This window comes from Pezoporus flaviventris, unplaced genomic scaffold, assembly GCF_033815535.1.
Source record: "Pezoporus flaviventris isolate CSIRO_AGI_PZ_B2104156 unplaced genomic scaffold, CSIRO_AGI_Pfla_v1 ptg000082l, whole genome shotgun sequence".
Lineage (NCBI taxonomy): Eukaryota > Metazoa > Chordata > Aves > Psittaciformes > Psittacidae > Pezoporus > Pezoporus flaviventris.
Window position 1 is genome coordinate 3,177,561 of NW_026892630.1, and position 26,179 is coordinate 3,203,739.

Below are 26,179 nucleotides of genomic sequence, written 5' to 3' on the forward strand. Positions count from 1 at the left end.
TGAGAGTGGCCTCACAGTCACAGGCCGTGGTCGTTGTGGGGGATTTTAACTTCCCTGATGTTTGCTGGAAGGACCACTCGGCAACCCAGCCGCAGTCCAGGAGGTTCCTCCAGTGTATGGATGATAACTTCCTCCTGCAAATGGTGGATGAGCCGACCAGGAGAGGAGCGCTGCTGGATCTCATCCTCACTAACAAGGAGGATCTGGTTGAAGCAGTAAGGGTTGAGGGCTGCCTTGGTTGCAGCGACCACGAGATGGTGGAGTTCAGGATCTTGTGTGGCAGGACTAGTAGAATACCAAGTAGAATTGCAACCCTGGACTTTAGCAGGGCAAACTTTGGCCTTTTGAAGCAATTGCTAGGGGAAATCCCATGGGCAGGGCTGCTTGAAGGTAAAGGGGCCCAAGATAGTTGGTTGACATTCAAGGACTACTTTTTCCGTGCTCAAGATCGGAGCATCCCGACACGTAGGAAGTCAAGGAAGAGGGCCAAGAGACCTGCGTGGCTAAATAGGGAATTGCTGGGTATGCTCAAGTGGAAGAGGAGAGTTTACAGGTCATGGAAGGAGGGGCTGGCCACTTGGGAGGAATATAAGGCTGCTGCTAGAGGATGTAGGAAGGCAGCTAGGAGGACTAAGGCATCCTTAGAATTAAACCTGGCAAGAAGGGTCAAGGACAGCAAAAAGAGCTTTTTTAAATACATGGCAGACAAAACTAACACCAGAGGCAATGTAGGCCCACTGATGAACGGGATGGGTGCCCTGGTGACAGAAGATAAAGAGATGGCAGAGTTACTGAATGCCTTCTTTGTCTCTGTCTACTCTGCTGCGGGCAGTCCTGAAGAGCCCTGTACCCCTGAGACCTTAGATGAAGTCAGGTCGACGGAGCGGTTTGCCTTAGTCGACGAGGAATGGGTTAGAGACCAGTTGAGCAATCTGGACATCCATAAATCCATGGGTCCAGATGGGATGCACCCGCGGGTGCTGAGGGAACTGGAGGAAGTCATTGCTAGACCACTCTCCATCATCTTTACCAAGTCTTGGGAAACGGGAGAGGTGCCTGAGGACTGGAGGAAAGCAAATGTCACTCCAGTCTTCAAAAAGGGCAAGAAGGAGGACCCGGGTAACTATAGGCCGGTCAGCCTCACCTCCATCCCTGGGAAAGTGATGGAACACCTTATCCTTGGTACCATCTTAAGGCATATCAAGGATAAGAAGGTTATGAGGGGCAGTCAACATGGCTTCACCAGGGGGAAATCATGTTTGACCAATCTCTTAGCCTTTTATGAGGAAATAACACGGTGGATGGATGATGGCAGAGCGGTGGATGTGGTCTACCTTGACTTCAGCAAAGCATTTGACACAGTCTCCCACAGCATCCTCACGGCTAAAATGAGGAAGTGTGGACTGGATGATCAGGTAGTGAGGTGGACTGCGAACTGGCTGAAGGAGAGAAGCCAGAGAGTTGTAGTCTATGGGGCTGAGTCTAGTTGGAGGCCTGTGACTAGTGGAGTGCCTCAAGGGTCAGTACTGGGACCGGTATTATTTAATATATTCATCAATGATTTAGATGAGGGAATTGAGTGTACTATCAGCAAGTTTGCTGATGACACTAAGCTGGGAGGAGTGGCTGATACGCCAGAAGGCTGTGCTGCCATCCAGCGAGACCTGGACAGGCTGGAGAGTTGGGCAGGGAGTAACTTGATGAAATATAACAAGGGAAAGTGTAGAGTCCTGCATCTGGGCAGGAACAACCCCAGGTTCCAGTATAGGTTGGGGAATGACCTGTTAGAGAGCAGTGTAGGGGAGAGGGACCTGGGGGTCCTAGTGGACGACAGGATGACCATGAGCCAACACTGTGCCCTTGTGGCTAAGAAGGCCAATGGCATTCTGGGGTGTATTAGAAGGGCGGTGGTTAGTAGGTCGAGAGAGGTCCTCCTTCCCCTCTACTCTGCCCTGGTGAGACCGCATCTGGAGTATTGTGTCCAGTTCTGGGCCCCTCAGTTCAAGAAGGACAGGGAGCTGCTGGAGAGAGTCCAGCGCAGGGCAACTAAGATGATTAAGGGAGTGGAGCATCTCCCTTATGAGGAAAGACTGAGGGAGCTGGGTCTCTATAGTTTGGAGAAGAGGAGACTGAGGGGTGACCTTATCAGTGTCTATAAATATATAAAGGGGGAGTGTCACGAGGACGGAGCCAGGCTCTACTCAGTGGCAAACAATGATAGGACAAGGGGTAATGGGTACAAACTGGAACACAAGAGGTTCCACTTAAACTTGAGAAGAAACTTCTTCTCAGTGAGGGTGACGGAACACTGGAACAGGCTGCCCAGGGAGGTTGTGGAGTCTCCTTCCCTGGAGACATTCAAAACCCGCCTGGACGCATTCCTGTGTAACATTATCTAGGTGTTCCTGCTCCAGCAGGGGGATTGGACTAGATGATCTTTCGAGGTCCCTTCCAATCTCTAACATACTGTGTGTGTGTGATACCTATAAGTCAGCTAAGGTATTGTCCTGACCAAATAATTCAAAGTGCTTTGGCAGAAATTCACAATCTATTTTTACATGTAATCAGGATCTTCAGTCACAAATAAGAGCTTTAAAACCCGCTTCCTTTCACCTCACTCCTGAAAGGTTTACACAACAGATGTGAAACCCTGGAGAGCAGCAAAGCAGAAACCTGCCGGTCCCACCTGAATGTTCAGGTCTTGTCTAGCGAGGCGATGTGCTAGACCTGCAGCCCTGGGAGAACAAGCCCAACCAGCACACAACAAGGATACATCTTTGTCTTTCAAAAGAATATTTTAAGTTATAGTATTTGTTATTTAATATCTTAGGTAAACAACAAAAAAAAAAGCAACTTTTTAATGGGGTTTCATTTTGGTAACAGACTGCTTTGCAATGGTCAGACCACAATATGAGCAACCCCAAGAAAATCTCTACTAGGCATAGCAATTTATATTAAGCACTCATTTTTTTATTTGTTGCTTGAAGGAATTTGAACATTTCTGAAGATACCAATCACTTATGGTCATTATACCAGTGCTGCACACAGGGAGCAGGGATTACAGAGGGGAGCCAGAGTCATGCACCTGCTGCATACATACACACACATCTGCGCAGCTCAGCCAAACAGCACACAACTATGAGGTCACCCCCTTTGTAGAATAAGCATGTTTTAAAACCAGGAAAGCAGTGTTGCCAAAGGCAGAAAAACATTAAATTCAAGCTTATGAGCTGAAACATAAAAGACCCAAGGGAAGAACTGTCAGTGCTCCTCCCTACCCAAGCAAGAGCACTGCGAAAAGACTTTTCTTGCACAGTCACCCGACAAGAGGCCATCTCCCGATGCAGCCACAATCTGCTCCGCCTTGTAATCTCAGGAACCTGTGAAGGACATGGATGTGGCATCAAGGCTTTGGCTGGCCAAATTCCCACCTGGCCTATGAAAATAACCCCTTTTCCTCCCTGACAGCCTGAGCTGATGTCTACCAGCCTTGGCTCCCTGACCTTACAGAATGGTGCTGAGCTGGAAAGTGATAAAGCCAATAAAACTACCAGAAAAAAACCACAAACCCAGTCACAGAGAAAAGGGTGAGCATGGAGAGGAAAAGCAATATATGCCCATGTCTCTGAGAGGTGGGTTTAGGAACAGCGCAAGGTGGCAAGCTTCAAGCCTGTAGCCTAGCACTGCTCATCAGCCCTGATGTTAATGAGTTACCATCTTGGATTTTATTCTGTTGATTTTTATTCTGTCACCTGAGCTGTGGAAAACGTGTGGCCTGGGCCCACAGAACACATCTCTTGCAATACTGTGGACTGAGACAATTTTTTCCTCCTCATGATTAATATTTCAGGGTCTGACAAAATATAGGGGCAGCATTTTTTGAGCTTGGTATCAGTTATCCAGGGAAAGGCTGCCTCAGGCACACACAGAGTATGTGCAGATAAGGTGGCTCAGATCAGCGTGTGATATACCTGTATGTGCTGTGTGCATTAGATGAGCTGAACATGGCACGGAGTATTTCTGCTCACTTTCACACAGCTGATATTTATCACAGCTCCTTTCAAATGCTTATCTCCATCCTTTGGAGTTCACTTATACCACGAATAAGGTGAACTCCCAGGTAGAACACAAGCCTAGAAGTGTCAGGGGAGGTTTCCATTCAGTAAAACCAGGACATCACCTGGTTTAGAGAGATACAGGATATACAGCTCAGCAAAATGTGTTTCTGTAGGATTCTTACATGTGCAAGTAGTACAGATACTCCCAGTAGGAGATGCATAAACAAAGGAAAACAGGAAACCTTTTTCATTATACATACACACATTATATATATATTTAGATTTTCTAAACGTATAAGCACAGACACACAAACCCCTGCCTTTAATAGTAAAGGTAGAGGAAAACAGCTTTCATTTTTCATTTTTCTGCTTCCTTCTCAGTAAGAGAAATGAAACCTACCAATTTAGACAGCTATGCTTGGTTTTCCTTACTAAACAATGAAGTGAATGATTTGACTAAGATTATGCAGCCAAGGGGCTATTCGCCTCTCTTAATCAGAAGAAATCACAGCTGGAATATAATGTATTTGTCCCCTTGTATTTTAGGGGCTGGAAAAACCCCCAAACCAACCAAACCAACAGGAAAGTGGGTTATCTATGAGAAAGAAAGAAGTTCTTAGGCATAAACACAAACAGCTTTGCAAGTAGGGGCTGGAAATAAGCATCTTCTTAAAAAAATTCACTGCAGCATACTGTAAAGGAAGCTCCTGCATTCATTCCATGAGGGAATAGGAAAGTGCACTCTCTGTACAAGGCTGCAGAAGACGGAAAGCTCTGTAAGCCCATCCCAACTCCCTTAATTATTTTAATTGCAGCAGTGTGATGCCAAGGTGCTGAATTACCCCCTCAGGCTCTGGCTGCTTAGCCAGGAGGTACTGAATTAAACTGTCAGAACATGCAAAAAAATTGCAATGGTGCCTGTCAACGGTATTTGTTAAGAGACACGGGTGAGGCTAGTGACTTGTATAGAAAAAGAGCTGCCAATGCAAAGTCGTCAAAGCACAGCACTGGAACTAATGGGGTATTCAGAGGTCTTGTTCTACTTCATTGGTTAAAGCCAACAAAACTCCTGTAATATTTGGGGCGGTTTGCTATTTATGGCTATGGTAATAAAGGCCAGTTAAAGCTGCAAAGCCAACCACAGTTAGTGGTCCCCACTGCTTTATTTCTGAATGGCTGAGGGGGCACTATTTCACGTCCAGTTCCGGTCTTAATAGAGACAAAAATTTATAGAAAGAATTGGGTATTTAAAATATGAAAAATTAAATGCAGAGAAGGGAATACTTTTACAATGTACTGTTCTAGTTAAAAATAACTACATTTTGGATGCCTTACCCAGATGATCTTGAATTCACTTATGTCTTAGCTGCACAGAATCAGCATACAGTTGACAATGTGGCCCAGGTTTAGCATCCTCTCTTCTTCACACATGGCACTTTCTTTCCAGAGACACTTACCAAAGCCAAAGGTATGTTTGATACCAAGATCTACTTTGTAACTTCTAAACCCACACAACTGCAGATAGAGATCAAAGTGATTTAAAGAAGTCCTATTTGCTGTGGCTCTACGTGGCTCTTTTTTAGCTATTTTTAGGAGTAAAAGCCTGGTTTGTGAAACCGAAAGGCAGATAACAATGGTTAGAGTTGTGTGGGCAGATGCCATGCAAATACCTCACAGGCCAACACGTATGCATTGGCTCCAATCTTTTCGGTCCTCTGTGAAGCTGGGTCTCTTGGGCAGATAAAGCCAGATGTTTTGGGATGGGTGCTAGCTTCTGCTGAGGGGCACAGACAGAGCTGTCACATAGGTGAAAAAGATGAAAGATTTATGCTTGCTAGACTGGTTAAAGGGCTAATACACTCATTAGTAGGTTTTTTAAAGACCTTGTGAACAAACAAACCTATCTTACTTCTTAACTCTTCCATTGTTGAGCTGAGCACAGCCCATCTAGAGACTGCAGAGTATGAACGGTACACAGAAAAGAATAATTTTGGTGCATGTGTATGGCTGCCAAGGACACCTTTTGGCATGGCAGGGAAGTGTAGATAAAGAAAATGAGCATTTTCTCATTTCCTGTGAATGCTTGTCCCTGTCAATAGCCACCCAGCCATCTCTCTGCCCAGCAGGAGCAGCATCCCAGTTTCCCACTCAGTCTACAGAGCTTTGAGAAGTGCTTCATATCTCACCTGGTTTCCCTACTGCAGTATCTCCCAGCTTTGTACCCTTATTGGGATAATTTCTTAACAGGTCTATATTGCCATAATTCTATATTCACTTAATGTGATTTTCACTAAGCATATAAATTCAAGAGAGGTTAATGATCCATTAGTGTATATTTTTAACTATCTCATTTACACGTTGAGTAGCCTGTATTTATTGTATTAAGACCATCTCACTATATTCAGCTGACTGAATTATGTGAGATATCACATGGATTACACAAGAATTGTTCAGTAATTAATATTTCCCAGACATGATATGTAGTTATTAAGTACATTTCTAAACAATTAAAACTGTGAAATGGCCTCTTAATGAAACCAAAACCTTTGCTGTTTGAAAGGCTTTACAACTGCAATGCTCTGAGAGCTTAAGGTTTTATTTCTGTAGTTCCTTTGGAATAAAACACATGCTGCTCCTGGTACATAACACAGTACATAAGACTGCAGGAATTACAGTTCAGGCCAGGTTACAAAAGCTGTTTCTAAGCTGTGTTTGTAACTAAATAGTGATGACCACGCGTTGGTGCACAATCATGAACTCATATTCCCTTCTTGCCACCTGGAACTTAATGGACAATCTTCATTAACTTTAATTAAAGATGTTGCTACTTTTCAGATGTGGATTACAATCCAAGTGTATTTTAAACAGCTCAACCCACGTATTTCCCCCAAGCATTACCCATGGCTCTGTTCCCCTGGTCCACAAATTTAACACACTATATCAGGCATGAAGAAGGGGAAGCAGAGTGATGGTTCCATAGCTCTAAAGACTCCACCTCTCCATCCCAGTAGGTTCACCACAGCTAATGATTATGCCACTTTGCTATTTTCCTGGCTTGCAGTTTGCTACAATACTGTGGCCTGTCACTAACTTGAATATCTGAAGAATATGAGATAAGAGAAACGTGAGGTATCAGAACTGCACCCTAACGCTTCATAGTTCCAATCATGCAAACATGTCTGGGAGAGTTTGATCACTCTCCATTTATCAGAGCACAAATCTGAATGGGATTTATTCTCTTGCATAGAGGACACATGAGCCAGTCGGCATCTACAAATAGCTAAATTGCTCAAATCTTTTAAAAGGTAAGCCATATGTGAATTACCTTGTACTTGGAAAATGCCTTCAAAGATTTTTAAACACTTCTGAGCAAGTTTGCAGGATTAGCACTGCTCCTTTCTTCTCGGGATAGTGGTGGCACATTGTAAAATGCCTCTTCCATGCTCCTTGCCAACATTAAAATCTCTTCACACTGCATTTTCGAATGTCATGTTCACAAGAACACAAGAGGATTTCTGGTTCTCAGTGGGATAGTGTTATGTTTTTCCAAATGCAAACAAAGGATATTAAAAAGCCCAGAGTGCTCATTATACCGCTGCAGCCCACCAGAAACAAAAGTATGGATTCAATTTTCCATCGCATAATGACTATATCGTGTACAGAACTGGATGAACTGATTTATTACTTAGGAATTGTATTAATTGCTGGGCTGTTCTGCCATTGGTTGCAGTGACACATGCAGAGAAAGACCACCTTTAGTGCTAGATACAAATAAGATCTGTCACAAAGGAATGCTGTCGTTACTTGATCGAATCTCCCATTTTGCTCAGCATTAGTGACACAGTATAACCAAAGACAAGCATCAAGAATTAAGATATTGTTCTGCAGGAGTAGAAGAAAAAATAGCATTAACATTTCTTGGAATTCAATTTGTCTGAAACTTTGTTTTCAGTGCCAAATGAGGTGCATTTTCTGTTGAGATTTGCTCTCCAGGGTAAAGAGAGCCTTGTCTCTGGTAGGATTAAAAATCAAAGAAGCCAAGTTGGATTAGTCACGTAATGATTAACAAAACAAACACCTTTTTTTTGCACTAAAGGCATGGAAATATGGAGTGAAGGAGACTTCCTTGACCATCAAGTCTCATACCTGTATTATTGCAGACACCACATCATATAATTCTTTTCATAAACATATCAATCTTATCATAATCTGAAGTAATTTCTACAATGATGTTTTCAGCATGATAGTATCAGTGATGTGGACAGAAAAAAACAGCAAAATTTCCTCGATGCAAATACTGTTTCATATGAAATTTGCAGTCGTACCACAGGATTTCTGGCAGAAAATGTCTGGTTTTTTTTTCTGAAACAATGTTTGAAGATTTACAAAGCCTAATTTTTCACAATGTCATATCATAGCATGCAAAACACTACAAATAACTGAAAAAGTAAGTAAACTCCCTCAAAGCTTTTTTCTACCAATATAACTTTATTCTGTTGATTTAAAAAAAAAAAAAAAGTTTTTCATTTAATGTAAACTATATTCTTACATATGACCTTATTGAGAGCCCCTGGTATTGCACTGAAGCACTCTTCCTCATTTAATGTGCTGCTTCTTAAACAAACTGAAGTTGAACAATCCTTGCCTGAAAATCAGATTAGCACTTTCCTAGAGGTAGTGTAGGTAATTTGCATGAGTGTGCAAATGCAATCAGAAGTAAAAGTTGAGTGCTGGGCATTTATATCCCAGGCTTGCCTGAATAAAGCAGTATTAAGCTTCTCACTAAGTCTGAGATTTGTAAAGATATTTAGATGCAGATAAGATGCTTAGAGGTGCATTCAAGAAAGCCTAGGACTTTTCTGTCCTGATGATTCATTCTAATATACATTCCATTTACATGTCAGCAGTGCAGTGCTGCAGTAGAAGCAACATGGAAAACAATAAAACACAAGAAAAAACAGTAACAGCAGAAATCTGGGTACAGTGAAAGCAACTGTGATGGTCTCAGTGGCTTTAATGCACTGACTTCCATCCAGTGTTTAATCCATACGTATTCCTCTCAAAAATCTGGAGATTTCTTTTGCTAAAAGCAGAAAGCAATGGGAGAACTATTATATTTAATGACATGCTACAGGACAGCTGTATTTAGAAGGAAGTCCCAGGCTGATTTTCCTTCCCTCAGTTCTGTTTTGCAGGATGGAACTATACCCTGGTGAAAAATGAATTTAAAATCAACTTGAGGAGAAGTTCTCTCTTTCTCCTGAACTTTGATTCAAATCTACTGTCTTCACATATTTTAGGCTGATTCGGCTAGACCGTGTCTCAGCACTAAAGCTACTTCTTGCATATTGCAGCTGTAGGGGAAAATACGTCTATGTATGAAGAAAAGTGATGGAGTGAATTAAACTCCAAACACATCCTCCAGCTAATTTTTTAATAGTCTGAGCACAAAACAGGGCCTTGAGGGTAGGCAAAGCTTTTCAGTAAACCAATCAGAACTGGATTTTATTTAAACGTCAGTAAAGTCAGTCCCAGAGAATTCAGACACTTGTATACAAAGCAGCCGTATCTCACTGCGAGTCTGTACAGTAGCTCAGCATCTCAATTTCAATCGCAGTTCATTCCCTGCTGGTAGTTTTTGTCTGCAAACAAGCTGAATGTGAGCTGACAAGGGCCCCCAGAGCAAATAATATGAGCACTGGAGGAAGAAACTCACCCGGACACGATGCTGACAGTTGTGCAGCCAATTCAGAAAAATTGCAAAACAAGAACTCCAGCAACCGTGTCCTCTGCTGTAGGAGCTGCATAGCACACTAGTAAGAAATAGAGAAAAACTGATTTAAAGAGTTTCACCTTCTGAAACACACCTTATGTTGGCAAAATAAGTATGTTCCATAGCATAAAGCAAGGCATCAGCTCTGTGAGGCCAGGGGATGCAGGCTATTTGGTGAGGTTTTCTAAGCAAAGTTTCTTCTGCATCCCTTTATCAAGGGACTGGGTTGATACTAAGATGTCTAGCCTGCAAACCCTGCCTGCTCTGTAGGCCTGCAATGGATCTGTAGAGGATGTTCCTATGAAGGCTTTATAAATCTGATTATTTTGTGGTCTTGCTGTGTGGCCTGGGAGTAGTAAAAGAGATGCATTTCTGGCCACAGCTTCTTGCAGGGATGCTGGTCACATCTGACTGAGGGATACCAGGATGTGCTGAATCTTTAGGCCTCCAATCTACATTTCCTTGCAAATGAGCATCCACCACAATCATGATGATACACCATATCATGTAATACAATCTGTGCCACCTTTTTGGAATATCAAGGATGAGCAGGTATCAAGCTAAATGACACATAGGAAATATGCTACTGCACATGGGAAAGATGCATTTGAGAGAGTAATTCTGACAACTGCACTGTGCTAATTACACTCCTGAGTTAAACACACCTCTGCATAGAGTTTTACAATGGGCATCCTTTAGTTTGTAAAAGACTTTCAGACAAAATGTGCTAAATAAATGGAAGACGCCACAATTACAACACAACTATCACTGTTATAACAGACTTACCTAAATTGCTCAATGTGGAGATGATAGAGACTGTTTATTTTGAATCTCCAGCTTTTCAACATCATTACCAGCTTTAAATAGATTTTTAATATGATAATATTCACTGGCAATGACATCTCTCCCTTACACGGAGAACATGGCATCTATTTGGAATACAACAGCTAGCTATTTATTGGGGGGGGGAGGAAGAACTCCTAGCGCTACATTTCCTTATTTAGAGAGGAGAAAAAGCTTTTTTTTCAGATAAATCCCCCAAAATAATTTGTGACCTTCAAGCCCATTTATCAGACTACTTCTCATTTAGAAGTTATTAGAATTTTAATCTAAGAAAAACAGCTTAGACAACAACCTGCTGTTTTAATTTCTTCTAAGAGGTCTGATTTTCAGAGTGTGGATAAACACAGAAAATAAGTGTTCTCACTAACAGGACATGTAACATATAGGCACTGTCCTTACAAAGACACCTTTTCTTCCTTCATGTCATTTTAAAGGCACTTCTGTAGCTTGCATAACTAACAGAGGAAAGGAATACAAGGCTTTTTTCTGCAGTTAGTTTATACCTGCCACAGGAGCTCAAAAATCAATGTAGAGAAGCTGCCTTTGGAGATGAGCTAATGTTCTCTTTACTTTTGCATCATTCAGCCAAACCAAAGTTTATAAAACAACAACTCCTCATGAGATTTCCAGTAACATTAATTGTTGGTCACAAAACTTCAAAGAAAAACAGATATTTATAGCTTAATTCATTTTTCTTTCTTTTTTTTTTTTTTTCCCACACACTTTTACCACAACACTTTCCAATTCGGTTCCCATGAGCACACTGAAAACAGAGTTATATCCGTTTCCTGCTGTGGCAACCTCCTTAACCACTTCACTCCTGGTGCTGCTTGCTCTCTTTTTTTCCAGTGTTCATGTCTTTTCATTGTTTTCCCCGGTGTGTCACATTTGCATTTTCCCACATCACTTTATCATTCATCTTTGCTCTATTCAGCCACCCGCACAACAATTAAAAACGTATGGGAAATGAACTATATATATGAAAAAACAGAGATATATACAAACACATGTATGTCTCTGTGTGTGTGTCTGTATATATATATATATATATATATAAACAAACTAAACTAGGAAAACTTTTCTTCAAAACAAAAGCCTACTTTTCAATAGCAAAACTACTCGCTAAATTTACCCATTTTTATAAACATAGAAGGGGGAGGTGGAAGTTTTTCAGATATATATATTAAATATTTCCCTATTCTACTGAAGAACTAATACTCATAAACACTTATTTTTAACAATTTAATCAGCATATTGATTAGGTTAAGGAATCCCTGTAAATCCCTATGAGCTGAAGTTAACAATGGCTTTTCAAATGCCATTAACCATCACCTTGCAGCTTTCTCTCTATTATGTACCATAAAGTTAATCATGTGCAAGACAGTTTTTCAAGAGAAAAATCTGCTATACAGTGCAATGATCACCTTGGTATTTTCCTAGAACAAAGAAAAGGTCTTTCATAATAGGAAAAAGTCTATGCCATCAAAGAGTGCTGGGCAAGATAAATCATGGGTTTCCTGCAAAATTTCTCAGGTTATCTTATTAAAGGCTAAATTCTCCAGACCTTTCTTTTAGCAGTAAAATCCCTGTGCCTGTTATCATGAAATCAGCCAAGGTTTGTGTTTTTGTAGCACATAAACTGTACTGGTTTGAAGGTAGATGCAACGGTTGAATGAATTGAGTCTTGCAGAGGGAAGGTGGAGCCTTTCCACACCTCTCTAAAGCAGCTACCTCAAAGGCAGATGGTCTTCAGGGACAGGATCAGAAAGGTTCTTATAGTATCAACATCTGGAAAACAGGTCACAGGATTTTATCTCTTGGCTCCACTGAGATGTGTGTGCCATGCTCAGGCAACAACCAAGCACAGAGTTCCTCCACTCAGCACTCATGGGGCTCCATATTAATTTCTCACGTAATAGGAAATGAGATACATGATATGTTATGCCACTGGCACATACAGGAGGAAGTTGCTTATGTAAATGAAAAGATACTTCCATAAATCATGCCATGTAAAGTCACTGACCATACTTTACACAGCGATAACTTCTAGAGGAGATCATTCATTAACAGAGTCAACTATTTCATCACATAGAATAGCAGTGGTGTCATAGTGAAAGAAATTCACGCTATCACAATTTTTTTTTCATTTGCTTATAAAAATCAATATTTACCTACCCCTATGGTAAATTAGATAAATTCATTTAACAAGGAAAAGTTACCATGTACCTAGCATGAAGCATGAACTTACTAAAGTACCATATGCTGCATATGATATTCAAGAGTTCAAGCCCTGCAAAGCATTTCACAGGGAAAGCACTCAGAAAAACATTTCAATTGATCTTTCTTTCCCCCCTCTATGTTCCTTTGGCAACTGATTTAAAACATAGGTGCCAAATTAGGGTTGCTCTAAGGTTTCTATTACTCTTTGGCACACTGAGGAGCCAGTGATTTAAGACAATATGAGATGTCCATTAGCTGTAACAATGAATTCAAATGCTTAGAAGCCAGGCTATAAATCTACCCTCTTGGAAAGATTAACCACTGTTTGCCTAAAGTTAGCAACTCCGTCTTTGACAATAAAATGCAATGATGATCCCCTGCTCTAGCTCACTCACCCCCACACTGAGAACAGCCCATGAGCTGCATCCTGCAGGAGTAGCAGCCAGGACAGGGGGGCATGGACAAAACGGTTGGGAAATGCAGCCTTTGGACCCCTGCAATCTTAGAGGATTAACTAAGTGCAGAGGCCAGGTGCCTCCTGAGTGTTCGCAAGTCTCTCTTGCACCCCTGGGGCCATCCTCTCAGGACACCTACCCAAAAACTTGTGGAGTCAGGAAGCCTCTGAAAAAAAATGATCATAGCAGAAAATCCCCAGTAAATTCCATCTCCCACCACCACAAAAAACATCCTTCAAGGCTTCTAGGACTCTGCAGATAGTCCTGAGGGAAAAGGCGCTTCTGCGTTACCCTGAAAGCAACCATTTATTAAGAGTTTCTAATCTGGCCTTGTACACATGGCTTGACTACTGCTTATGTCTTCCCACTCTGAGGCCAAATATAGCTTTTAATTGTGATTTTTGCTGAAGCCTTTATTGCATACATAAATTCTATACCACAGGTAATGGCAAGATGGAGCTGCTCTGTACCTATATAGTCAAGGATGTCTGAGGGTCAGCAGTGCAGGATGCTGGACATATGGCAAGTAGTGGTATACTGCTCACAGTTTATGAGCGGTGGATTGCCACTGCATGTGCTAGAGATGGCAGATAGGAAGTGAGACACAGGAATGGATAAATAGAAAATGATTTAACAAGAAAAGAATATTTTGTCCTCCTGAGGTGTTTAGATTGACAGTACGCCATTCATTCATCCACTGGACAGTTACATCATGGACAACAGCAAAACCTAGCAAGCAGCATGAATTTATTACCTCCATTCAAATTTTGCAGCAGGTTTTGGCAGGCTGCTAAAGCTGCTAATATAGCAGTTATTGTGTTGATGGCCATAAACTCATTTGTAATACCATAAAACAAAGTTGTATGATATCCACAAATCAATTGCTCTGTTTAGACATTATTTCTTACACAAACAAGTAGCTGTGGTCTTGGCTAAAAGATATGTCAAAACCAAAATGCAAAAAAATAATCAAGGACAAAAGCAAAGGATACAACTACTCTCAGTGGTGTTGTCTCATCCCCCCCTCCCTCTTTCCACAAATTTCTATTACCAATGTCATTGAAAGTAGGGTCAACAGGAGTGTTCAAAATGCAGTTCTGCTGGATGATGAGGCTGGTCTGTGGCTATTATTTGTTTCAAGAAATAGATGTTTGCAACAGCTGCAAATGCCAAGACAGACTAGAAAAAGAAACAGTAATGCTCAACCATGGAAAAAGAAGAAACCCACAGTACAAGGCCAAGAACACACAACCACTTCCTCTGAAAAGCTGCTACTCTCCTGTTTATGCTAGAGCTAATGTTTAGGGCATCCTTACCTCAATAGCCACGCTAACAGAAAATCTTTTAATGCTTCAGAGTAAAAGAGGGAAAAGATAATTTTGAGTAAAATCAGTTAATATTCTTCAGGAGACAGCACTGCTTGCAGTTCCAATGCTTAGTTTCTGAGTATTTGTTGGAGCATATAAATGCAGGCATTTCACCTCCTGATTTGCAAACATGAAGGAAAGATGGTGACAAAACCAAAATGGTCTGTCTGCAAACAACCCCCTTCACCACACGCTGGCGGTGAAAATACACAAGTGCACTGCTCACCGCTTTCTGTTGGCCATTATTTGTTATGGTATAGTGACAACTCTAGGTGCAGAATGTCCAGGGTTGGAGGACAGTGACATCACATCTAACTCCATGTTTTACAATCCCTCCCTGTGTTTGTCTCACATTCTCCCACTACAAAGTAGCTCACTAATGATGATGTTCTAGATGTGGTGTTTTATAACAGCAGCAAGTGGTTAACCAATGTAAATCCCACAGAGAGAGCAAGGTGGGCTCTCAGGGTAAGGCTTATTTAGGGTGTAGTGCCTCTTTCTATGAAAATGCAAATCAAAGGCAACTGAAACCCACCCAATTACAGCATGGAAGAAATTTACTGTCAGTTTACACAAGAGTGAAAGAAAACATTGGTAATTATGTACAAAGGCCAGAAACCTTGCAATGATTATGAACAAATAACCACACTCCTTTTTATAGTCTTCTGAATAAACTCCTAAAGACTTCTACAGTAAGCAGTATTACATTCCTACATCTTAAAGACTAAAAGTTATTATTAACATTAATCACCATCTTAAATAAATGCATATAGCAAACATTCCTCCTACTGCACAGAAACATTACAAAAAAACCCAAGATCAAATGCTGATGCATCTTCTTTCTGTAGAAATTGTAATGACTGGTTTTTCACAGGGACATTTAGCAAAGTGACATCAAATACTGGTTTTAATGAAGTCAAGCATAACCTTCAAGTTCTGAGCAGTAGGTTTATGCCAACATTGACTAATTTGGGGGAACTCTAAATCATAGATTATTTATTTTTTTTCAAATCAATTTCTCAGCTGAAAGCATTTGGGTATCTGATCAAACCTCCTGGTAAGACTTGTTTATACTAACCATAACAAAAATGTGCATTTAAATTCCTTTGCACAACAGTCGTGTTATTACACCAGTCCCTGCAGAGCATGGTGTTTCTCCATGCTAAAACGTTGCTGGAAAATAAACGTGCTTGCTACAAGTGGAAAATCAGGGTGAAAAACTGCTCCAAATAGTCAAAAATAGGAGTAAGAAGCAACCAAATAGTTGAATAAAAAAAGAAGAGGACTAAGATGGGCACGTGAATGGAAATCTAGGGAGAAATCTAGGGGGAAATCTAGGGGGAAATCTAGGGAGAAATCTAGGGAGAAATCTAGGGAGAAATCTAGGGAGAAATCTAGGGAGAAATCTAGGGAGAAATCTAGGGAGAAATTGGAGTGGACTGTTGGCCTTGTAAGCTCAGCTCCCACTTCCTCCTTAAGCTAGGAGAAGGGCTGGCATCAGTCCCCCTGCATCCTCCTCAACTCAGGAGGACTCCAGTTGCTGTGGGGCACGATAGAGAGAGGGGTGGATGGGAAGCTGGATTTGGTGATGGGGCTGCAGCCCCACAGCTGTGTGGCCCAGGCATGAGGGGCAGGATGAGGCCTTGGCTGAGCTGTGCTGTGCTGGTGCTGCTATGAGGAGAAGACAGCCCTCTGAAGTCAGATGGCTTTTTAGTTCCTAACTGTAAAGTTTTATAATTTATTAAATCTACTTTTCTAGTTATCTAAAACTATTAACACGATTGTTAAAATTCACAGTTTCCACTTACTAACGAAATGTGATTGTTTTATCTGGACTTCTATTATATGAATAAAATGTAACACTTTGTCTGGATAAAATGGCCCCAGAGTTTCATTAAAAAATAACAGCCTAATTCCCTAATATGAAGTTATTTTAAGTGTTTTATTAATATTGTCTTCTAAATGCACATAAGTGTGATCCCCCTTTAAGTGCAATATCTTTAGGGCTAGTTGTAATTGTATTTTTCTTATCAGTTGCTTGTGCCTGCATTTCAAATATTCATTGCTTACTTCAGGCACTTCACTCAGACAAGAAAGAGTGCAGTGAAAAAGTATTTAATCTGGACACTATTTGAATATGAAACTTTTCAGCCCCCAATACAATTGTTCTTGTCCCTTTTCAGCAACCCAAACTACCTATGGCAAAATTCCTGCAGTGCCTATTTATCTTGCAATTAGTTTCACCTGTTAAAGCCATAAACAAAAATCTGTGTGAAACATGAAAAGCCAACCTGACCCATAGAATAAAATCCTCTTTCCAATGAAGTCCACATTGAATTAAATTATGTGTAAAGGCAATGATGTTTCCCACCTAACTTTAAGCATCCACAAGGGGTGCCTGTGCCTGATTTCAGATCCTACATACCCTCCAGGCCATCAGTGGAGAAAGGAAAGAGGCACCTCTAGTGGGCAATTCTGATTTTATTGAGTGCCTGGAGGCATGTACTGCTTTCCCTTGGCTGAAGCATGCCAAGAAGTCCAGCTCCTGCGTTAGTTACATTGGTACTTAACATTAAGTTGGGATATCCAGGCTGGAGCATGTCAGTTGAAGGACAGAATCACATTTCTATAACTTGCTATAAATGAGAAAAAAATGTGTTCTTTTGGCAAAGAAAGAAATAATTCAAAGAGTTCCTGTTAAACCAATATTGTTGGCCATTTATTAATGACAAGGAAGGGAGAGAGCCACCAGAAAGCTTTGGGGAGGAGATCTAGTTCTTTGTTGGCGCTGCATATAGGGCAGAGCGAAAGACGGCACAAACTGCATGTCTTGACAGTTTCCAAGCTTGGCTATGGGCACCGAATTACCTGATGTCTTTGAATTTGTCTTTGCAGGGTCACACATATACAGCTGGGAAACCACAGGAGGGTGTTGTGATAATTTTACAGGAAAATTATAAAATGGAGATGTGTGTTTTCTATGACTATCTCAATACAGCTATAATTATACATTAATTTTCCCCTTAGACTCCTCTGTAGGCCCTGTATTTCTGAGAAACTTTTCACTCTTCTCATGCTCAGGGGTTATTGAGAATGCAATGGGATGAAGAATCAGTGATTTTTCACCTACCCCTTTATATGAGCTTTTCTGCATCTTGTTACTGCTTCAGGAATGCAAAATGGGGCCAAGCACATCTGAACAGAGAAGCTGGGCAAAAGAAATGGTACCTTCTGTTTTGCAGTTCTATCTTTGGGTATGTATAGTAAAAGGCACTGACTGATTATTGCTGACTTGGGTGATCCCTTTCCAGAGAGAATCCCAAAATCAAATTTACTAAGAGGAAGTGGGGAAAGTGCAGCTCAGCATCCAGACAATCTGCTTCTGCTATTTATATCGGGGCCCGGGCTTCTGCCAGCAGCCCTTTGGTCTGGATGCCATAGCACAACCATGGTCAACTACCCAGACTACCTGGAGCCCTCCAGGTAAATCTATACGCTGCAGCTGACTGGGGTAAGCTTTTGTTACAGGGTTTATGATTTAATATATCCTGAGCACCAAGTATTCCTGGAGCACAGGACAAAAGGACAGGGTTACATCACCTTTCTGACCACATCTGCATGAGGAAAAGGACTTTTGTTATCTTGCCTCAGGGCTCCTGTGTGTGTATCTGACAGCAAGCTGTAGAGACTAATGTTTACAAAACTTTGCATAAATACAGTTTGTTTTTACATTTTTGCTTCCCAGCAAAACAGTTTTAAGCAAATAACAATGAGAAAAAGAGAAAAAACGGTCTTTAATATTTCTGCATGTATTAGCTACCTGAAGATGGTAATCCACAAATAGGATTGTTTTCAAAAACTACTTGTTTTTGAATCTTTTCCTGTGTCAACTCCTGAAAACACTCGGCCATACTTGCTTTGTGTTTCCTGTCTATTTTTTACAGCTTACTGAGCACAACTGACATGCAGACAATTTCTAATTGATTTTTCCCCAAAGTTAAGTCTCCCTGGTAGCATTTTCCCACAGGTGATAGTGGAACTGGTCCTGTTAGCACAATGGAGTACATAAGAAAACACTATTAGATGGATACTGTTCGTGTGTCTATACATACCAATAAACCAAGATAAATGATCCATCTCTGCATACTTCAGGTTTGCATAATGGCTGAATAACAAAAGTACATATGAAGAGTTTTTCTGCCAAATTGGATTTTTTTTTATTTCATTTAAGCAGTCCTACCTGTCAGTGGAATAAAGCTGTTTTGAACATGTTCCCAATCATTTGGCTCTCTTACTAAAGTTGGTATTTGCTGGTCATGCCACAGCTTGGCAATGATTAATGTGAAATTTACAGTGTCTACACAAGAGTGCGTTAAAGAACTGGCAACTCAAAACGACATTCATCATATTGGCTCTCATACTAGTGCTGCACACTGAGGTTTTCTACATCCAAATACATGCTGTCTCAAGTAGAAATTCACTAGGTCAGAAAATACCCCCTTTTCTTTACTTCATAATATTCCATAAGGGAAAGTCGTTTGTAAAAACATAACAGGAAAAAAAAATCAGATAATTTGTATCAGTCTGTGATCTTCTGATAAATTATGATTAAATTACTCATGAAGATCTTTAAACTGAAGTAGACATAGCACGTAAAACAGAGCAATTTATATTTAATTGTATTAAACTATGTGTATACAGGAGAGGGTCATATTTGAGAAAGTCTTATCACAAAAAAATGGGTTAACACAAATGTAGTCCACCTTTTTTCTGCAAAAATAACTGGGTATTAAAATCAACCCATCCAGATACATTCACCCAACAGCCCACAGAGAGGTTTACTGGATACAGCATACACTAAACTGCCTGAAATACAAAGGCTAGACAGCAGGCTCAGGGCACTAAGCTTCCACCCCACATGCCTGAGAACATGGAGAGACTGCATGCTATCCTTACAGGAGGACAGGGGCACATAACATATTATCTACATATACAGGGTCTAACAGAGGGGGACCTGTGCTTCCTAGCATCAAGGGTAGTGGAATCCCCCCCAAATTAATTGATAATAAAGCAACTTTGCCCCATATTTTCCTTAGTCTTCCTTTTATCACCGACATATCTATAGAAGTTTTTCTTGTTGCCCTTGACACCCCTGACCAGATTTAATTCTACCAGGGCTTTAGCTTTCCTAAATATATTTCCTGTAAAGACCTCAGAAGTATTCTCAAACAGCAGTAATTTTATGACTTGCTTTCAGAGATTCAGTTGATTATAGGTGACAGGATGGATCCTCTGCTTTGAAAATCAGGTTCTGATTGTGGAAGACTTGAACTACGTTACACAGTAATTTAACTGGTAAAACATAACTACCCAGCTTTCACCCACAGTACACTCATCCTGGGTGGCTTATCCCACCACCAGTAGGATGGACAAAGTTGGTTTTCCATGGGACTTCCTTTGCCAAAAACTACTGCAGGAATTTCCAAGAGAGATCAGCGGTGTGGTTTTCTAATGTGCTCTTAACATGCTTCCCAGAGAAAAACATAATTTCTGTAACGGTTAAACATCCAGTAAAATGCCTCCATATTTGCACTGACAAAACAGGAGGGATTCTATTATAAACAACCAGAGGCTTGGCTGTTTAGAGTAGGTTGTAACATGCAGTAACATGGACAAAGCTAAAAACGTAGCTTAAGAGAAACATAAAAAATTATCTCATGGACCCTTACACTGATGCAGAAATTGTTGTTTTTCCATTGGCCATATCCTACAATCAGCGCTCTGCAACCTGAGGGACTTCCAAGCTTCCAGTTAGCATCACACAGCATCAGTCATCTTATTTTAATCCTTCTTTTGAAGTGAAATGCCTATTGACACTTTTTTCTAATAGTTTGCAACGTTTTCTAACAACTTTACAAATGTCAATCACACTTCATTCCAGACGCCCTATTGATATTGATTTCCTCACTCACACTGTATCTGGTTTACTTTAAAGATATTCCACATCACATCTAGCATATGATAAACAGAAAAGCTGCTGCAGGACCTGTGCTATGTGGTTTTATTTGTTTATCAAGAAGAACATGGGCTCTTCTTTACACCTCATGAGAGTGCAAAGTCTTTATCCTGATCTCAGTGACATTTGCAATAGCTATATATATAATAGTACTTAAAATACATATACTATTTAGTATGTGTGACAGATATACATACAGAAGTATTTTCTTCTGTATGAAAGCTTTACAGAACAAGTATTGTTTGGGATGCATACTGGATTAAGAAAAACCCTTAGCAAATATAGCATTTGACAAATTAGTGTCTAAAATCAGAGCTTCCCATGGTTGCTTGAGAAGCACACATGCTCCTTAATAAAAATGGGTACTTGATTTGTTATTAACTTTTTACATCCTTGGACAAAAACAAAAAACATTTCAGTAAGAGTTTGTACAATAACAGTCATACCTAGACCTATTTCACACATATTAACTCTTGGGGAAGTTTCAAAACACTGGAGTTAACTGGAAGTTATCTCTAACCTACCTCTGAACTTTTATTTCTAACCTAAAAATAAGTTGTTTTCTTTTTTTCTTTCTTTTCTTTTCTCTTTTCTTTTCTTTATATATGCTTACTCATTTGCAGAATTCTTAGTGGAAAACTTTGCATCTACTCTGTAAAGGCAAAAAACAAATTTCCACCTGATACAATTCAAAATGCCCCACTGAAAAAAGTTTTAAAAATGTTTCATGAAAATACCTTGTGGCAGTGAAAAATACTGCAATGCCGGATCTGAAATGCACAGTAAGTCCTCAGATAGAAGGATCTTAACTGCTTCAGAGGTACAAGCTGTTTATTCCCCCAAAATACCCAAGAATTCACTGTATATATGATGGCGCCTTGTGCATATGTGGGAATATTGAGAAATTATTTACCTTGAGTCTGAGAAGAAAACTAGAAGTACTGCATTATTTCTATTTTGTTTAATACTTTGCCCTTCCTCCCTTTTTTATCTTTATAAACTCATTCTATGTTGCTTGAAGTGAAAAGAATCTCTCAAACCTCACATTAGCCTGTTGAATGAATACAGCCAAAGATATACTAAGCATGTGTTCCACAGAAAGTTGGCAAAGTTCATTTTGAGATGTTTGTTCTTTCATGGGAATGAAATTCTCAACCTTTGTTCTTATTTTTTTCCCTGAGATCAGTGTGATTTAAAATAGATGAGCTACCAGCCAGATACTGCTGTTTATAATTGGATTGCTAGCAACTCTCATTATAATGACAGCAAACCACTGAACATAAAGATACTATGGCTTATTGTACTGAAAGAGTTAAATTTACAATGTGCCCCCCATCCAGTACTCTAAGGAAAAGTAGAGGGGGTTTTTGTCTGGAGAGGAAACCGTCACTTTGTGTTTTCAGGTTTGTGGAAAAGCCTTTTTTAATGTAAACATTCATTAAACTAATTTGAAGTTGTCATTACTCTCCTCCCCTGCTGCTTTATATCAGATTATTCCTAAGTGCTTGGTGAAGAGCCCCATAAACACACAGTCTATTTCCCTGCAGGGTATAATCACACAGTTTGCACTGTGATTTATGCTGTATGGCACTGGTGAGTGTCCTAAACTTTGAAAGGGCTTAGTTCTTCAGCAGATGCACTACTCCCTTTATATTTAAACAAAGTTCAGCTAACCCTCCCAGCCTATTACAGACATTGTTTAGGTCTTTCGCTTCACAATAAGGCTTGTTAAGTACTGATTAAACACAAAACAGTGACACTTTTAATTAAGGAGATGGGAATTCAGAAATAATTGCCTTTAAGTTTCAATAAAAAACATTTTACAACTGTTGTTGTCCCTTCCCCCTTCCCATACCATCAAGAAACATCGCTAATTTAGAAAGGAATGGATTAGAAACATGGTTTGGGTTGTGGTGGAAATGCTAATTCTGACAGCAGAGGGTCTTTTCTGATGTATTTTATAACAGTAAGATCCTGGAGGAAGTTCTATGATGCCATCTTGAGCAGAGAAAGCAAGATCATTTTGCTCTGGAGACTGGAAACCTGGGAATAGCTGGTGTTATCAGCGTCTGCTGCGTTCATGAATATCGGAGGCCTGAGAAAGATAAAATTTCTCTCATAGATAAGATAACCGGTGATGATTTCAGTCTACTGCACTAACAAACGTTAATCTAGGAAATGCAGCAATTACTTTGATAATAAAACACTCTTCAGGCACTCCATTTATACACTTTAGACAGTTTGCACATGTTGCATGCCAGTAATGGGCTGGAAATGTAACACTTTTCTCATGCAAGGAGTCCCAGTGGAGTGCATCACTTCAGGAGGGCAACGACAGCCACCTGACATGCCTGAAGAAGGGATGCAGATGTGAGGCTCCTGGAGTTGCTGCTCCTACAGCAACACCATTTCCACCCCTCCACGCCCCCCCCCCCCCGCCTCCTTCGCATGATATTGAAGTGAATTTGCACTTGGCCGAAGTCAGAACCTCTGCATGCTCCAGATCCACGCAGCTTGATGGTGCTGTGTCACACAAATCTGAGAAGCAAAAGACAGAAGCAGCCACCCCCCGTCACTTCTGTAGTTTTTCGGAGAGCCCACAGCTCACCCTAAAGCATAAAGTTCATCCCTATGAGCCTAAAGTTCACCTTCCAGCCAGTCTGTGCCATCAATGGGTAAAGATTTACCTTGTCTGATAAATCTCCCTATGTTTTCAGGACCCGTGGATCAACAGCCAACAAGCAGACTCAAAGAAGAGGCTGCACTGTGAAATCAGAGCCAATATTCCTTAGCTGCACTGCTGGCAGAATCACCACTGCAGTATGCTCTGGTCTCCAGAACTATTTTTGGCCATGACTGCAGATGAATCCTGTGAAGCTGAGGAACACTAGCAGGAGCGCATTTCAGAGGGCTAATGTAAAATAAAATTACAACCCCTCTTCTTCACCTTTCAGGTCTCTTCTCTTACCTGTCTCCCTTTCTGTTATAGCAGCTAAATCCAGGTCTGTGCTACAGTAACAGTACTCAGCAGAACCAACATTTCACTTCTTAGTAATTTAAACCTTAGTGGTACCTAGTTAAGATAATTAAAGTTCTCTATTTTTCACTGCAAATTATTCATTTTGTTAAAATAAAGTGTAATTTACAGCCCATACGTAGGACACACAAATCCTAATGGTGCATTTAAAGAGAGCAAAAAATAGGACAGACATTTAGCATGAAACATATTCCTTGCAATTAAAATCAGAGTGTGCTTTCTTATTTACCTGTTTGTGACTAATGGATTCAGGTAAGATACATTTAACACTAATATCACATTTTCTAAACAAACTGTAGCTGTTAACGTATTTATAGGTTAGCATTAGTACAGGTCTGTACTTGGATGTAACATTTAAAAGAAATACTTGTCAGAATACCAAGAACAACTATTAAGTCTAAATGCTAAAAAGAGCAAGTGAGAAATTCGGAACTGCATGAGTGGCACTTTTAAGTTCCACAATATCAGCATAAACAATGTAAACCTACCCACCTAGGGAAAGGAAAGGTGAGAAAATAGCAGGAAAAGCAACTAAGGGGAACGTGTAAAACAGATTATGTGTGGTGAGAAAGTTTTATCTGACACCTCTTAGATATTTTTCCTCTTACCACACCTTTTCTTTCTTCTCCCTGTGAATTACACTGACTCATGGTATGTGGAAATGATGAACAATTTAATTTGGCATGTTCAACCCTAGGAATCCTAAAGAAAGGAGAAATAATCCTAAATTGTACCTGTTTAAAGCCAGCTCCTCCAGTCACACGGTGCTATAAACATTTATCAATCTGACATAGCAAGGCTGGGCCCCCATTATTATCCTTTTGTGACCTGCACAGCTGGTCCAAAAAACAGTTGTCTCCAATTATGCCCGCAGATAATGGTGGGTAAATTCAGCTGTGCAGTATTAGCTCAACCTAAATATGATCCCATTTGACTAATTTCCTAATTCTTAGCAGGGTGCTTAAAGAACCTATTATCATGCAGACTCAAGGAACACAGAAGTCTGGTTATTTGCATCTGTTCTGTGAAAGGCATTTATCAACTGTGCCACTAATTTGTTACCTACATATACCAATCACAGACACTCAGTGCCTAAGATAATTGCATATGGAATTTGTTTAAACTTTTAATGTTGCATAAATGGGTGTTTGTTTCCAACCAATATATCTTATAATTAAACAGCTTGAAATATGAAAGGTTGAAACTGGGTCAAAAAAGATATATTCCTTCATGAAATCATGTGTGTATTCATTAACCCAGCTGGAATGCTGTTGCTGGCACGAATGCTGCTACTTGACTGAACTGTGATCATAAAGGTCATTAAATGGGTTAAAAATAAGGCAGCAGAAATATGGAAATTACTTGCATATATAACCATGTTTTCTGCACAAAGCAAACTGTGCAGCATGGTTTCTATGCTGTAGAGTACAACCTGCCATGCATTACACTGTCTGGGTTTTTTGAAATCTGATTAACATTCTCAGTAGCCTAACATAAACTCCTAGAGCTGCAGGCATATTGATATTTGGATTTTCTTCCTAAACTCACTTCTCTCTAATCTTCTTCCTGAACACAGCTGTTACTAAATCAATCTTCAGTGTTGTTTCTTTACAAACTTCATGTCCATTTGGACTTTGACTTTTTCATACTTCAGGGGAATCTGCTATGAGATCTAACGTACTGCCATGTAGCAGCCCCCAACACATGTCTTCTGTAGGATCCAAACCAAATTTGGACTCAATTTTCAAGATCCTTCATGGATATCATTCTGGTTTTAGCCAGAAAGATATATGAAGGAGATGTATATGCACTTCCTTGAATCTTGCTATACTTGTCACCTTCCTCTCAACACATTCCTTGTGTTTCTCAACAAACCAAACTTCTTCATCTCCTTTCCTCACATCTATCATTATTTCAGGAATCTGTCCATGTTCAAGCACTTAATTATACCCTTACTTTATGAACTGCTTCAATCTTCATATGTCCTGACTTGCTGTGTTCTGCATCACGCTGCTCACGTTAAGGTGACAAGAAAGTGGTACCAGCACATCTACCCATGAACAGACTCATGTTAAAGGCTTACTGTGCTTGACTACCTGAAATGTAATTACTTCCTAGATAAATCCTAGGTTCTCCAAAGTGGATCAGATTTTAAGAAATATATTTTTCTGCTGTAACAAGAGGACAAACTAGAAATAAAAAATCTGAAGGCATTGAAGAGAAAGAGTAAGTTTCCCCAGGCAACAGGAAGGCAAGGATATGCTTATATCAAAGCATTTATAAAGAAAGACAACAAAAAACCTGGCTGAAAATTATGGCAAACAGCAGGATTCAGAAAAGAAGCTATATATTCAAAAAGGGAACCTAAATCAAATGGTCCGTGATCAGATCCTCAAGAATAATCAATAGC

General features: G+C 40.2%; 1 protein-coding gene and 1 long non-coding RNA gene across 2 annotated transcripts in view; both read right to left on the minus strand.

The window, feature by feature from the left end:
• Positions 1-26,179, minus strand: part of WWOX (WW domain containing oxidoreductase) — a 499,554-nt gene that overhangs the window by 76,236 nt on the left and 397,139 nt on the right. The gene's annotated exons all lie outside the window — the stretch shown is intronic.
• LOC133280387 (uncharacterized) lies at positions 6,812-25,815 on the minus strand. Its single transcript, XR_009747149.1, has 4 exons — positions 24,504-25,815; positions 9,775-9,871; positions 7,384-7,530; positions 6,812-6,836 (listed from the first exon to the last, which is right to left on the minus strand). It is a non-coding gene; the product is annotated as an uncharacterized LOC133280387 (long non-coding RNA).